We start from the raw sequence: 12129 nt of genomic DNA on the forward strand, positions 1-12129 counted from the left end.
TATCGCTATGTTTGTTGAGTCTATTGATATGGTGTTTCTAAGTAGTCGGATTTTGTGTCATTTCTTAGATCCGGAAGGTTTGACATACCGCATGATTCGTTACCACATTATATTTTAATAGGTTTGTGTTCGGGTACATACACAATGGTGGTGAGGTTCGAAAATAAGACGTCATAGATAAATAAGAGTTTCTGTGTGCGCTCTAAACTCCTCTAAAAACACTTCCAAGATGGCGGATTATTCGCGCGTTATATCAATATAGTCGTACCTAGTGCTAACGTTCTAACCCGGAAGGACTTTTTTTCGTCCGGTTTTGAGGACGCTGGCCGGTATTTAAATGGACTTGGTGTATGGGTTCCTTGTTCATTTGAATCTAAGGAATCCAGTTTGCGGAAACTACCCGACCCAAATAAGGTATGTGAATTGGGAAACCATTTAGGAAACTGCTGGTGGATTTAATAGAGATGCACCATCATATTGATGTCTGCGATCTCTTTCTTGCAGGGAGTTACCTGATCCCAGATTTGGGACAGTCTTACTTCTACCGACTTCAAGCTACCTATAGGAACCTTGCTGAAGGAAAAACGGTGATTTATTCAGACTTCTGCAATATATCGGGTGAGGAGATTAAGTTGTTTGAGGGTTGTCCCCTATGTTAGATTTTAAAACCTCTGTGGTTAACACCATATCGGTTCTTGTGTGTTGTAGTAATGTGATTTACTGGAGACTAGTATAGTTTCTGCAGATATTCTGTGGGTTGCGTGTTGATCTGAGTATATTCTCTAATTAGAGAATATCAGTGCACTCACATGTTTAAACAGTTTGGCGTACATGTAGTGGGAAATACCTATGAATACAAACTTTTATCGACAGAATATAGCGTTCCAAGGACAATGCTTTCAATAATGCTTGCTAGGTGTTTTTTTATATTTACGATACGTGGAGTTGAACATAGAAGATCAAACTAGTGTGGGTTAACATTGTTTACACAAGCATTTGCTTTGTTTCAGAGATCTTCTGGAAAAATAAATGGCAAGTCCCTAAACTGAGACACACACAGCGGAAAAAGATGTAAGATCCGTCTGTACCAAGCATAAGTATTTGGTAAATATGAATTTCTCTGCATCATGACTAATCAATCTAGATTCTTAGTTTTTTGTGATGCAATACGAATAAAACTCATTTTTTAATTCATATTAGGTAACGTACTCGCACGATCTCTACTCCTATGGGGATACCTATGAAACAATATACGTGTAAATGACCACGATAAACAAACTTAAAGAATATATAAGGTAAAATTTATAGTATGCCCATAAAACAAAGAATTAATGTTACTATTGCTTGAAGACACTAGCCTTTCCTCTTGTTACCTAAACAGATCCCTGATGAAACGTAGGTGCTGAGTAGTGGACTCTGTCTGGACAAGAAGGATCGTGATTCATTGACTTTTTAAAAAAAAAACTGTTAGTCGGATATCTAAAATAAATACGGTTTAATAAATAATAATTGCCCCAACTCACTAGTCTAGTGAGGATAGCTTGTTTGAGTATCCTTATGTCAATATATCGTCAATGGACCTCTCTATTTAGGCATCTTCAGAGTACTGTAAAAAAATGTTTTTTTAAATCTTACTCTGTCAAACAATATTAGCATTTACAAGTGATGGTATGATAAAGCGTGTGTGTTGTATTTGTGTAAGAACTAGGGATGAGTTAGGGTCATCGAAGTATACCAAATACTGTTTGAGGTAAAGCATATGTGGAATCACTTATATTATTTTGTTGTACATTTGTTTCAGATTTTAATCTTTTACAATTGGGATCTGCAACTAATCCTGAGGAAGGTGTTGGCTGTTAACAGTGGCCTACCGAAACGCGTCGATGCTCTAATATAAGGAAATCGCTCTCAATTTGTAACTACAATGGTTTTGTGCCATATATATTGTGGTTGAATTATATTGTGGTCAGAACTGATTTGTTTGTTAGTTAACGATTTCCTATGTCAGAGTAGGATTATTTGTCCTGTTCTCTTTCTTTTCCCAATTTTATGTATGTGTATGTATATTGATGGTGATTCATTTCACTTCTTGCGTACCAATTCTAAGAAAGTTTTAACTTTTGTTTTAATATTTGGTAAAGTGCTTACCTATTTTATGTATGTGTACAGCATTTTTTGTTTATTTTGAAATAAATTTGCTATCAAGTAATTGGTTTGCTTCGTTGATGCCATATCTCATCCTGTTAATGTGATATTTGTATGTTTGAATGACGGTTGATATTCATAGATCCAAGGGAGATCTTTCTTTTTGACTACGGCAATTACTAGAGAGACAAGTCATTTGTCACGTGACCCGTGAACATGGACTATTTTGTAATTTTACATTCTGGTCTATAAAACCAGGTACAAGAAAGGTCTTTGTGTTGCGCACATCCTGAAATGAACTATATCAAAGCGTGCTGAAATGTGACGATCAAGAAAAAAGTGTCACAGCGAAGTAAAGTAATTCACTAGGATCACACTGTTGGGTTAAGTTGGGAGGCCGCCTGGCAGTGGCGGTTCCTCATCAGGGGCATCAGGGTGCAGCCCTGCCACCTTCGAGGTGCAAGATAATGTTGTGTGCTGTTTAAAAGCTCAGCCCTCTGTGGATGGATGTCTGGATTGTGCATGTCTGAGCGGAGTAGTTCAACTACGTCCCCTCAGACGGGGATGATCCATTTAATTCAGCAGACAGATAGCGCGCGCCTCGGGCAGTACAGTATATCTGCTAAAATGTGGCTGTCGGGGCGCACATCATTAGATGAGGCGCAGCGGAGAAGGGAGGCCTCTGGTCTGTACCCTGAAATTTGAGCTCGAGTTGTGTTTTCTAATGAATTTGATATACTTTACTGGCAAGGGTTCAATATGTGAATTTTGGATTAAATTGGGTGCTAGATTCAGTAAGCCATTTGGTCTTGTGATAGTCAGATGACTTGTACTGATGAGACCCTGTAAGTAGTATTGAGTCAAAACGTCAACATCAAATCCCTTGGTTTACAAGAACTTTGACTTATGAGAAAAACGCTACGCCCCACCTTATTCCACACAAAAGAGAGTGTCTGTCGGGCAGAACTTCAGCCTGACAGACACTCATCGGGTTCAGGTCAGGCAGCCAGGAGCTAGACATCCGGCTCCTGGCTGCCTGAGCTGAACTTTGCCAGGCTGAGGATTTCGCAGCCCTGTGGGTGTGACCTCATCAGTCTGACAAAGGTGCCTCGAGGCCCTCCCACTCATGATGAGGGGTAGCGGCACCCATTGCCTCAGACCTGGTTGCTTCAGATTTAAGTCTTGAAGTGTCAATCAGTGACGCCTCCTCGCAGAGTGGGGTGGGGTCAGAAGTCTCACTGATCCAATCCTACTCTCTGACAAGATTGGGACTGCTGCCTTGCCAAGGTCAGCCAATGAGGGAAGGCAGCAGTCCCAACCCTTGTGGGACCTTTGTGGGTTCCCTGTCGGAAAGCTTCTGTTGAGGTAAGTTTTATGTGTTTTTTTTTGTTTGGTGTGTGCGTGTATGTATGGGGGATTGTGAGAGGGTGTTTGTGTGAGCCAGGTGTTCCACTATTTATGGTGTAGAAGGTGCAGTTGCACCAGTGCCCAGAGGTACGAGGAGCCTACTGAAACGTATTTGTTAAAGCAGAGCAGCTGTACCCCAGGAGTTATAGCCAGAGCCGCTGTACCCCAGGAGTTATAGCCAGAGCCGCTGTACCCCAGGAGTTATAGCCAGAGCAGCTGTACCCCAGGAGTTATAGCCAGAGCCGCTGTACCCCAGGAGTTATAGCCAGAGCAGCTGTACCCCAGGAGTTTTAGCCAGAGCAGCTGTACCCCAGGAGTTATAGCCAGAGCCGCTGTACCCCAGGAGTTATAGCCAGAGCCGCTGTACCCCAGGAGTTATAGCCAGAGCCGCTGTACCACAGGAGTTATAGCCAGAGCCGCTGTACCCCAGGAGTTATAGCCAGAGCAGCTGTACCCCAGGAGTTATAGCCAGAGCCGCTGTACCCCAGGAGTTATAGCCAGAGCCGCTGTACCCCAGGAGTTATAGCCAGAGCCGCTGTACACCAGTAATTGTGAGTGAAGGTCAGTGATTGTGAAAGAGTGAGTGTGTGTAAATGTGTTTTTTGAGTGAGAATCAGTGAGAATCAGTGAGTGTGAGTGTATGAATGCATTTGTGTGTGAGTGACAGTCAATGGGAGTGAGTATGAATCAGAATGAGCGACAGAGTTTCAGGACCATTAATGCTTATCCCCTAAAATGTCCAGAGTCATGCCATCTATGGTTTTAATAAAGGAATGCTGCTGGTAAATCCGTACAGGGTAATTCTCTCCATCCAAGGTCTGTCAGATAACAATAGTGACCACAATGACGTGTCAGCAGCCATCCCAGGACTAGGGACCCAGTCCCTTGTCCTAGCAAAAAGAGTTTTAAAAGAAGATAGGGCAGGTTAGGGATACCCTCACCTCTGGGGCTGGTTGGGGTAGATGTCCCAGAGCGACCCCCGTGAGGCCAAAATGATATATCTATTTTAAACAATTTTACTACAACTTTATCTATCTATATATATTTTTGTTTTGTTTTTTGATAAACAAATTTTTATTTTTCACATAAGCAGCAAAATCAAAAAGGACATACAACAATTTGAGTAATTCGGCATCAACAAGACCTGACACATAATCATCGATAATCGGTCGCATGATCTTTCTCCCCCACCCCCCCTTCCATTCCCACCCACTGTAGTCTCCCTTCTAAACTAAGCCCCCAAGCCATTTTCCCCATATTTTGCGAAACTTTTTGGGACAACCCCGGGCAGCGTACAGAGCCCGTTCCTGCGCAGCGCACTAGTCCACCCCTCTCCTCCATTTAGCCCCACTGGGCGGGTCCGCCTGCTTCCAGGTAGCCGCGATATCCCTTTTAGCCACCACCAGGGCCGTAGTTAGGAAGTATTTCTCATTACGGGAACCGTCTAGCCCATCCGTTAGTCCCAACAGTGTTAATCTAGGGTCATGGGGAACCTCCCACCCCAGGACTTCAGTTAATTCAGTTTTGATCTCGGTCCAGAAGCTCGTCAGGCGAGGGCAGGAACAGACCATGTGAAAGAAATCTGCCGGTTCCCCCCCCGCATCGTGCGCATGAAGCCACTTGACACAGGCCCGCCCGAAACAGACGCTCCGGGGTCAGGTATGCCGTGTGGAGATAATAAAGCTGGATAAGTCGCAATCTCGCCGATGTGGTGATCGTCCTGGGTGCCATAAGGGCGTCCCTCCAGTCAATTTCGTCTAGAGGACCCACCCATGCCTCCCACCGCTGCTCCAACCCGTCCCAATCCACCAGGGTGTTATTAACCAGGGACCGATAAATTCGGGATATACCCCCCCTCCCAAGACATCCCAGCATCAACTGAGCCTCAGGCGGGCTGTGATCGGGGGGCCTGGAGTCCAGAGGAATGTGGGACCGGAGAGCGTGGCGCAGCTGAAGATACTTATAGAATTGAGTGGGAGGCAAAGAAAAGAGGCTCTGGAGCTCCTGGAAGGAACACATATGGCTCCCCCGCCAGACATCACCCAGGCAGGAGATCCCCAGAAGGTCCCAGTTGCGGAATCCCTCAAGCCCTGATACTTCCCGCATCCAGGTGCCATGCCAGAGCGGTGTAATCCAGGTCAGGCCACGTTAAGAGCCCAGCATAATTCCGGGAGAAGGGTAACCCAGATCCCCAGATACTTAAAGGACAGTCTCCAGAGGGGGATGTCGGACTGCCAATCAAAACACTCCCTCGATGGGTGTAGCGGAACCAATACATACTTCCCGGAATTCAGACGGACACCAGAGGCCTGTTCGAACCGGTGAAGAATCCGGCGCACCCGCGGACCCGAGACCGCCGGATCCGAGAGATAAAGAAGGACATCGTCCGCATATAAAGCAATTTTATCTGGAGCCATACCCGGCCAGTTCCAGCCATGGAGAACAGGGTCCAATCGGATTAACACAGCCAGGGGCTCCATCGCCAGGGCGAAGAGGAGGGGCGAGAGCGGGCAGCCCTGCCGAGTCCCCCGTCCTATGGAAAACGCACGGGATAACGTCCCATTAACCAGTACTCGGGACCGTGGGGCCGCGTACAGAACCCGAACCATGGCGCGGAAGTGGGGGCCGAACCACATTCGCTCCAAGGTTGCTCCAAGGTATTCCCACCCCACCGAGTCAAAGGCCTTCTCAAAGTCAACCAGCAGAAGGGCCAGATAAGGAGAAAGGCGCTCTCGGTGGGCCAGGGCAAGGTGCAAGCGCCGCAGGCAATGTCTGGTTCCTCGGTTCGGCATAAATCCGCATTGGTCCGGGTGGACCAGCGAGACAAGAAGCGAGAGCAGCCGTTGTGCGAGAATGGTAGCGTACACTTTAAGCTCGTTGTTGATGAGGGATATCGGCCTATAATCTGAACAGGACCGTGATGGGGGTTGAGTCTTTGGAAGGACGACTATAGTGGCAGTATCTGTTTCCCGCGGGAATGAACCCTTCTTCACCACCTCTGCGAAGAGGTCCAGAAGCCGCGGTGCCAGGGTCTCACGGAAATGGGTGTAGTATTCCTGTGGGAAACCGTCCGGTCCCGGGGTTTTCCCCGGCGCCAAGTGGCCGATTGCCGTTGCCACCTCCTGCAGGGTAATGGGCAGGTCCAAGACCTCACTAGCCTCCCGCCCCAGCCGCCCGAGGGCCACCCCACTCTCCCCCATCAGCTCCGCAAGGGAGATTCCCGGCGTTTGCGCCCGGTAAAGCTGGGAGTAGTAATCTGCAAAGGTTTGAGCTATTGCCACCGAAACCGTGTGGGACCCACCTGCGGAGTCCGTGATGGTAGGAATTACCCGGCCCGTACGAGGGTAGGTGGCCAGCCGGTGAAGAAGCGTACCATTCTTATCCCCCCATCCGTAGCTCCGGGCCACCGAGGAACGCCAAAGAGTCCTCGCCGCCTCCAAAGAATGCGCGTGTATCTCCTCTCGGAGAAAGGCCAGCCGTCGCGCCCGTGTGGCGTCTCCTAACGCTTCCTGGTCTCGCTCAAGCTCCAGGGCCTGCGCTTCACAAGCTGTGAGCCGCTGGAGTTGATGCCGACGCTGCTGCTGCAGATGTCCCTTAGACTGCCCCTCTAATAGTCGCCTTACCGGCCTCCCAGAGGACGGCCAAGGAAGAGACGGAGCCTACGTTGTGAAAGTAGTATTCCCTGATTTCAAGTTCCACCACCTTCCGAAAGGCTTTGTCTTGGAGGAACCAGGCGTTCAAACGCCACGTCGGACGGGCGGAAAAGGGAGGCGGACCAAGAGCGAGAAGCACTGGCGAGTGTTCTGAGAGACCCCGCGGCAGAATGCGGACGTCCCAAACCCCTGCACACTCGGTCGAGGGGACAAAGATGAGGTCAATCCGGGCGTGAGAATGGTGCGCCGCCGAAGTGTCGGTATATTGGCGATCACGTGGGTGCCAGACCCTCCAGACGTCACATAGGCCCTGGGTTTTAGCCCAACACGATAGTTGTTTTGCACGAGCGGTTCAGGTAAGGGAAACCGGGCCTGTCGAATCCAAATGGGGCGTATAGACAGCGTTAAAATCTCCCCCGAGGAGGAGCGACCCCGCCGGAAGTCTCGGGAGAAGTTCTGCAGTGTAGGAGAGAGCGGTCTGTAACAGGGAAGGCGCCGCATAGAAGGACAGCAGGGTGAGCGGTCTGCCCTCAAGAGTGCCACAGACCGCAACAACCATCCCCTGGGGGTCTAGATGTACCTGGGCCAGCACAAAGGGGAAGGATCGTTTGAGCAGGATAGCCACCCCCCGGCCACGCCCCTAGCAAAGCCCGAGTGCCAGACCCTATCGTAGCCGTAACGGGCGAGAAAGGAACATTTATTACCCAAAAGGTGAGTCTCTTGAAGGAGGAGCACATCAATCTCCGCATGCTGTGCGGATTTGAGGACTGCCATATGTTTGAAACGGTCCAATAGGCCATTTACGTTCCAGGACAACACGCGCACGGCGGCCCTAGGCATGGGAGCGTCCGCCATAGGGGCAATCGGAGGCATGTCTGACAGGAGCCGGAAGAGGTGACCACGAATGCAAACAGTGGGTAAATCGGGAAGCATGTCTGAGGTCCCCAGCCAGCGGGCCCCGTGCCCGTATCCGGGCCGATGGGTGCATGAGTGTGGGAGCTCTTTGAAAGGAGGGACATGAAGAGATCGGACAGGAAAGCCGGTCAAATGCTACATGATGCCATAGAATCACAACAACGAGGAATGCATCCTCTGTCAACAAAAACCTCTCTAGGAGGAAAAAACAGCCCCAAACCAACCCCAACCCCGCACCCCCCACCCTATACTTCGAAAACAGAAGCATCTGTCGCCCTAACAGTTTGTAACAACAACCAAGCTAAAACGCTCGGGACTGAGTGCCAGTGGAACCCCTCGAAAATCAGAGCAACCCAATTCGTCCGCCCTGGCCAAGAGCAGTAAGTACGATAGAGCACTGGAGCCCGACCTCCACGTCCTACAGCTAGGAAAAATCACGCCCCAGCCTCCCCCCCCCTGACAGAGTACCATGAACAATGAACGGAAGTCAAATGGTGGGGCTGCGGGAAAGGTCCGAAGTGTCCACCTGAGTGGCAGGCCGGGTCTCGGAACCCGCCCGCTGGGGGGACACGATCTGCCGCCCAGCGGCAGCAGGACTGGTAGGCGCCACCGAGGAGGCAGAGGACGCCCCGGACGCTCGGCGCTGCCGCCCCCCGGAGCGCTCGACCATCACCTCCTCCCCGGCACTCCTCCGGGGCAGTGTGCGTCACCGTCGCTGAGATCTTGAAGATCGGGGCGTCCCCCGCCCTCCCCGCCCGCCGGTGATCTCTGTCCAGGACGGTGTAAGGGACACTCCTCAGTCAGCCAGGTCCAGGCCGCTCGTGGCGTGTCAAAAAAAAGAGTCTTGTGCTGGAAAATAACTCGGAGGCGGGCCGGGAACTGCAGCTGATACTGGAGGCCCATGGATCGCATCTTCTGCTTTACCTCCGTGTAGGAGCGCCGTAGCTCTTGGACCTCTCGGGTGTAGTCCGGAAATATCATGATAGAGTGGTTTTGGTACTTGAGAGTCTCGGAGCGTCTTGCCTCCCGTAGGATCGCATCTCTGTCTCTGAAATTGAGGATCTTTAGGATAAAGGGACGGGGGGCGCCCCGGGGGTCTGGGAGCCAGGGAACAATGAGCCCTCTCCACAACAAAGCATGCCGAGAGGCTGTCTGCCGGCATCCAGGATTTGAACCAGTGCTCCAAGAAGTCGTCCGCCCTGCCCGCCTCCGCTACCTCCGGAAAGCCCACCAGGCGGAGGTTACAACGGCGGGCACGGTTTTCAGCATCTTCGACCCGACGGTGCAGTTCCGTCGAGTGAGTGGTCAGTTCACATACCTGGTCCTGCAACTGGCGGATGTCGTCTTCAGATGTCGATATTCTAGACTCTGCTTCAGAGATGCGGGCGGTGGCATTACGCAGGTCCTGCCGAATAAGGGCCACGTCAATCTTTACCTCTCCCACCATACCCTCCAGGGAGGAGCGGGACGCCGTGATGGCCTGCAGGATGGCAGCGAGGTCCGTGCCAGGGGTTTGGGCCACCTCCCCGGCGGGGCTCGGCCCCCTGTCGGAGGTCGTGAATTTATCTATCTCGGTCTGGGTGGGCGCGGGCGCCGGTTTGGACGCCCTGTCTTTACTCATGATGGCCATCCCTCGTACAACAGGGGCACCCACCCAGTCAAAGGGCCACGGGGGCCAGCACCAGCACCTCCGCAAGGACTCATTAGGCGAGTGGCGGGCAGAAAAAACACACCAGCAGGACGCCCCGCTTGGTCAGGAGGCCCCTCTCCGCCAGCCCCACAGGGTATCGCCCCGCTATCTGCCCGATCTGGCAGCCGATAATCTCTCGAGGACCGGCGCTAGCTGATGGCCCCGATTCTTCCCCGGGGGAGCGCCACCTTCTGCCACACGCCACAGCCGGGACCAGGTCCCTTTACACCAGCCCAGCTCTCAGGGCGCCCATCCGCGCCACAGTGCATCTCGCCAACCACATCCCGTACTCAGTCCAAAACCTTGATCCCCAAGGGCAATGGAGGACAGAGCCACCTCCGTCTCACAGGGCTCCGGAATTGTACGCGGGGGAGGAGGGGGAGGAAGAAAGAAGAAGGATGGCCAGCCACCCCTCGACCGCCGGCCTGCGGCCCGATCCCCCGAGGCGGCGCTACACCCACCTCTGCGTCGCGGCAGGCTGCGGAAAATCAGGGCAAGTCCAGCAGCGTAGGTGGGGGGGAGAGGAGGAGAGCCGTCCCCTGACCGCCGACTCCCGGCCCGATGGAAAGGGCCTCCCTACCACCTCCAGCCCCCACAGCCTCTCAGGTCATCACGTCGGGGGTCCAGCCAGCAGTACACTCTCCTCCCGTCCCTCGGACAGGCTCAGCCTCCCAGGGCGAGCCCCACACCACCTCACCACCAGCTGGCGGGCATCAGGCAGAATGGGGGGGGGGAGCCACAGGATCAGCCAAAACGATTCCGCTCCGCTGCCAGAGCACCTCGGCCTGGACACCTCGTGGGCGCCGCGGACTTGATTAGCCGCGCGCCCGCGTCCGGGAACCGGAACAGCAGCTGCCTCCCGCCGGGCACTCCCAAGTACGCCGATTACAACTCCGAGGGGGGCACACGCGCCCCTGATCCAGGCCAGGGGAGAGCCGGGCGAGTCAGGGCTCCAATGCAGCCAGAGGGAGCCGGCCAGGGCGGGTGATTACGGATTAGGGAGGATTAGCGGGGTCCCGGCGCCTGGAGCTTCACCGCGAAGCGGCCATGTTGGTCAGGCGCCACCTAGCGCTCTCTATATTTTTGTTTTATACAGAGTGGCGGTAGCCTCTCAGTAGTTATAGTTAGGGTTACCAGAGATAGGAATTCCTTTAATTTTTCACCATTAATAACTTTGTGCCCGTTTGATGAATCACCACAAAACATTCCAGACATATTGCTTCTTTTACAATGGAGGATGATGCAAAGTTTTGCAGTGATTGGTCAAGGGGGAGCAAATATAAAAGGATAGTCCCAAAATGCACCAATGCATTTTTCCATCGACTTTGTACTCACGCGTAGCGGCCTAACGCCCAGTCAGATTTCCATGAAATTTGGCAGGATTATACATTATAATGCATAGGTGATTCCTTAGGATACTACAGATAAGTACAGTAAGTATTTTATAAGTCATAAGGAATTTTTACTTAGTGATATCTGTAGTTGCAGTACTTTTACAAAATGACTCTGTATTTCGCAGAAGTACCATGGTACATAGTGATGACAAGGCATATGTGATTGGCTAATGACTGCCTTTACACAAGTTAAAGGCAGCCATGTTGTTTTTAGGCACACTTTGACTGTGTTCTTCATTTCCCCTTTAACTATAGGTAAGTATTATGTTTGATATCTTTCCTCTATCTATTACTACTTTATTAAAGTGGTAGCCGGTGGAGAAAAATATTTAGAAGTTCCTATATATATTTTTTTAATACAAAACAAAATTTAAAACAATACATATAAAAAAATAATAATACACAGTACTTCACTATGGGGTCGATTCCGATATCGATCGGAAAGGCTCCGAATTGGACTCATGTTTGCTGAATCTGATCTGGAGCTCTAGTTTCCGATCGAATGTTCGGGCTGACCGAATTGGTTCTGAAAGGCATTTAGACAGGTCGAGCCTTTCTGGAGCCAATTCATACAGCACTATGAACTTGGTTTCCAAACGAGCGAGTTCGATGACCGATTTGGACAGCCTTTCCAAATCGGTTTGCCTAGAACAAAGCGGCTGCCGGAATCAGTCTTTGGGGGCCCCCCTTCACCTGGGGCCACCGAATCGGACTTGTGGGGGTACCCATGGGTCCTCCCTTTCCAACCATGCACAATGTGGCAAGCACCATGGGTGCAAGGTTTTCCCCACTCACCCCATTCTTCACTTGGAGCCTGTGTTCATGTTCGGAACATGGGAGTCCGACCGAATCGCATCCGGATACATACGGATGCATCGTACTCGTTCGGTCGCACTCCCCCGATTCGAGTCGTACGAAAGCATTC

The 12129-nt window shown here is 51.2% G+C and overlaps 1 long non-coding RNA gene across 1 annotated transcript; it reads left to right on the top strand.

Moving 5' to 3' along the window:
* Positions 1-322: 322 nt before the first annotated feature.
* Positions 323-2026, top strand: LOC146813648 (uncharacterized). Its single transcript, XR_014962428.1, has 5 exons — positions 323-414; positions 505-618; positions 1011-1104; positions 1201-1295; positions 1802-2026. It is a non-coding gene; the product is annotated as an uncharacterized LOC146813648 (long non-coding RNA).
* The last annotated feature ends 10103 nt before the right edge of the window (positions 2027-12129 follow it).

This window comes from Triturus cristatus, chromosome 6 (genome assembly GCF_964204655.1).
Source record: "Triturus cristatus chromosome 6, aTriCri1.1, whole genome shotgun sequence".
Lineage (NCBI taxonomy): Eukaryota > Metazoa > Chordata > Amphibia > Caudata > Salamandridae > Triturus > Triturus cristatus.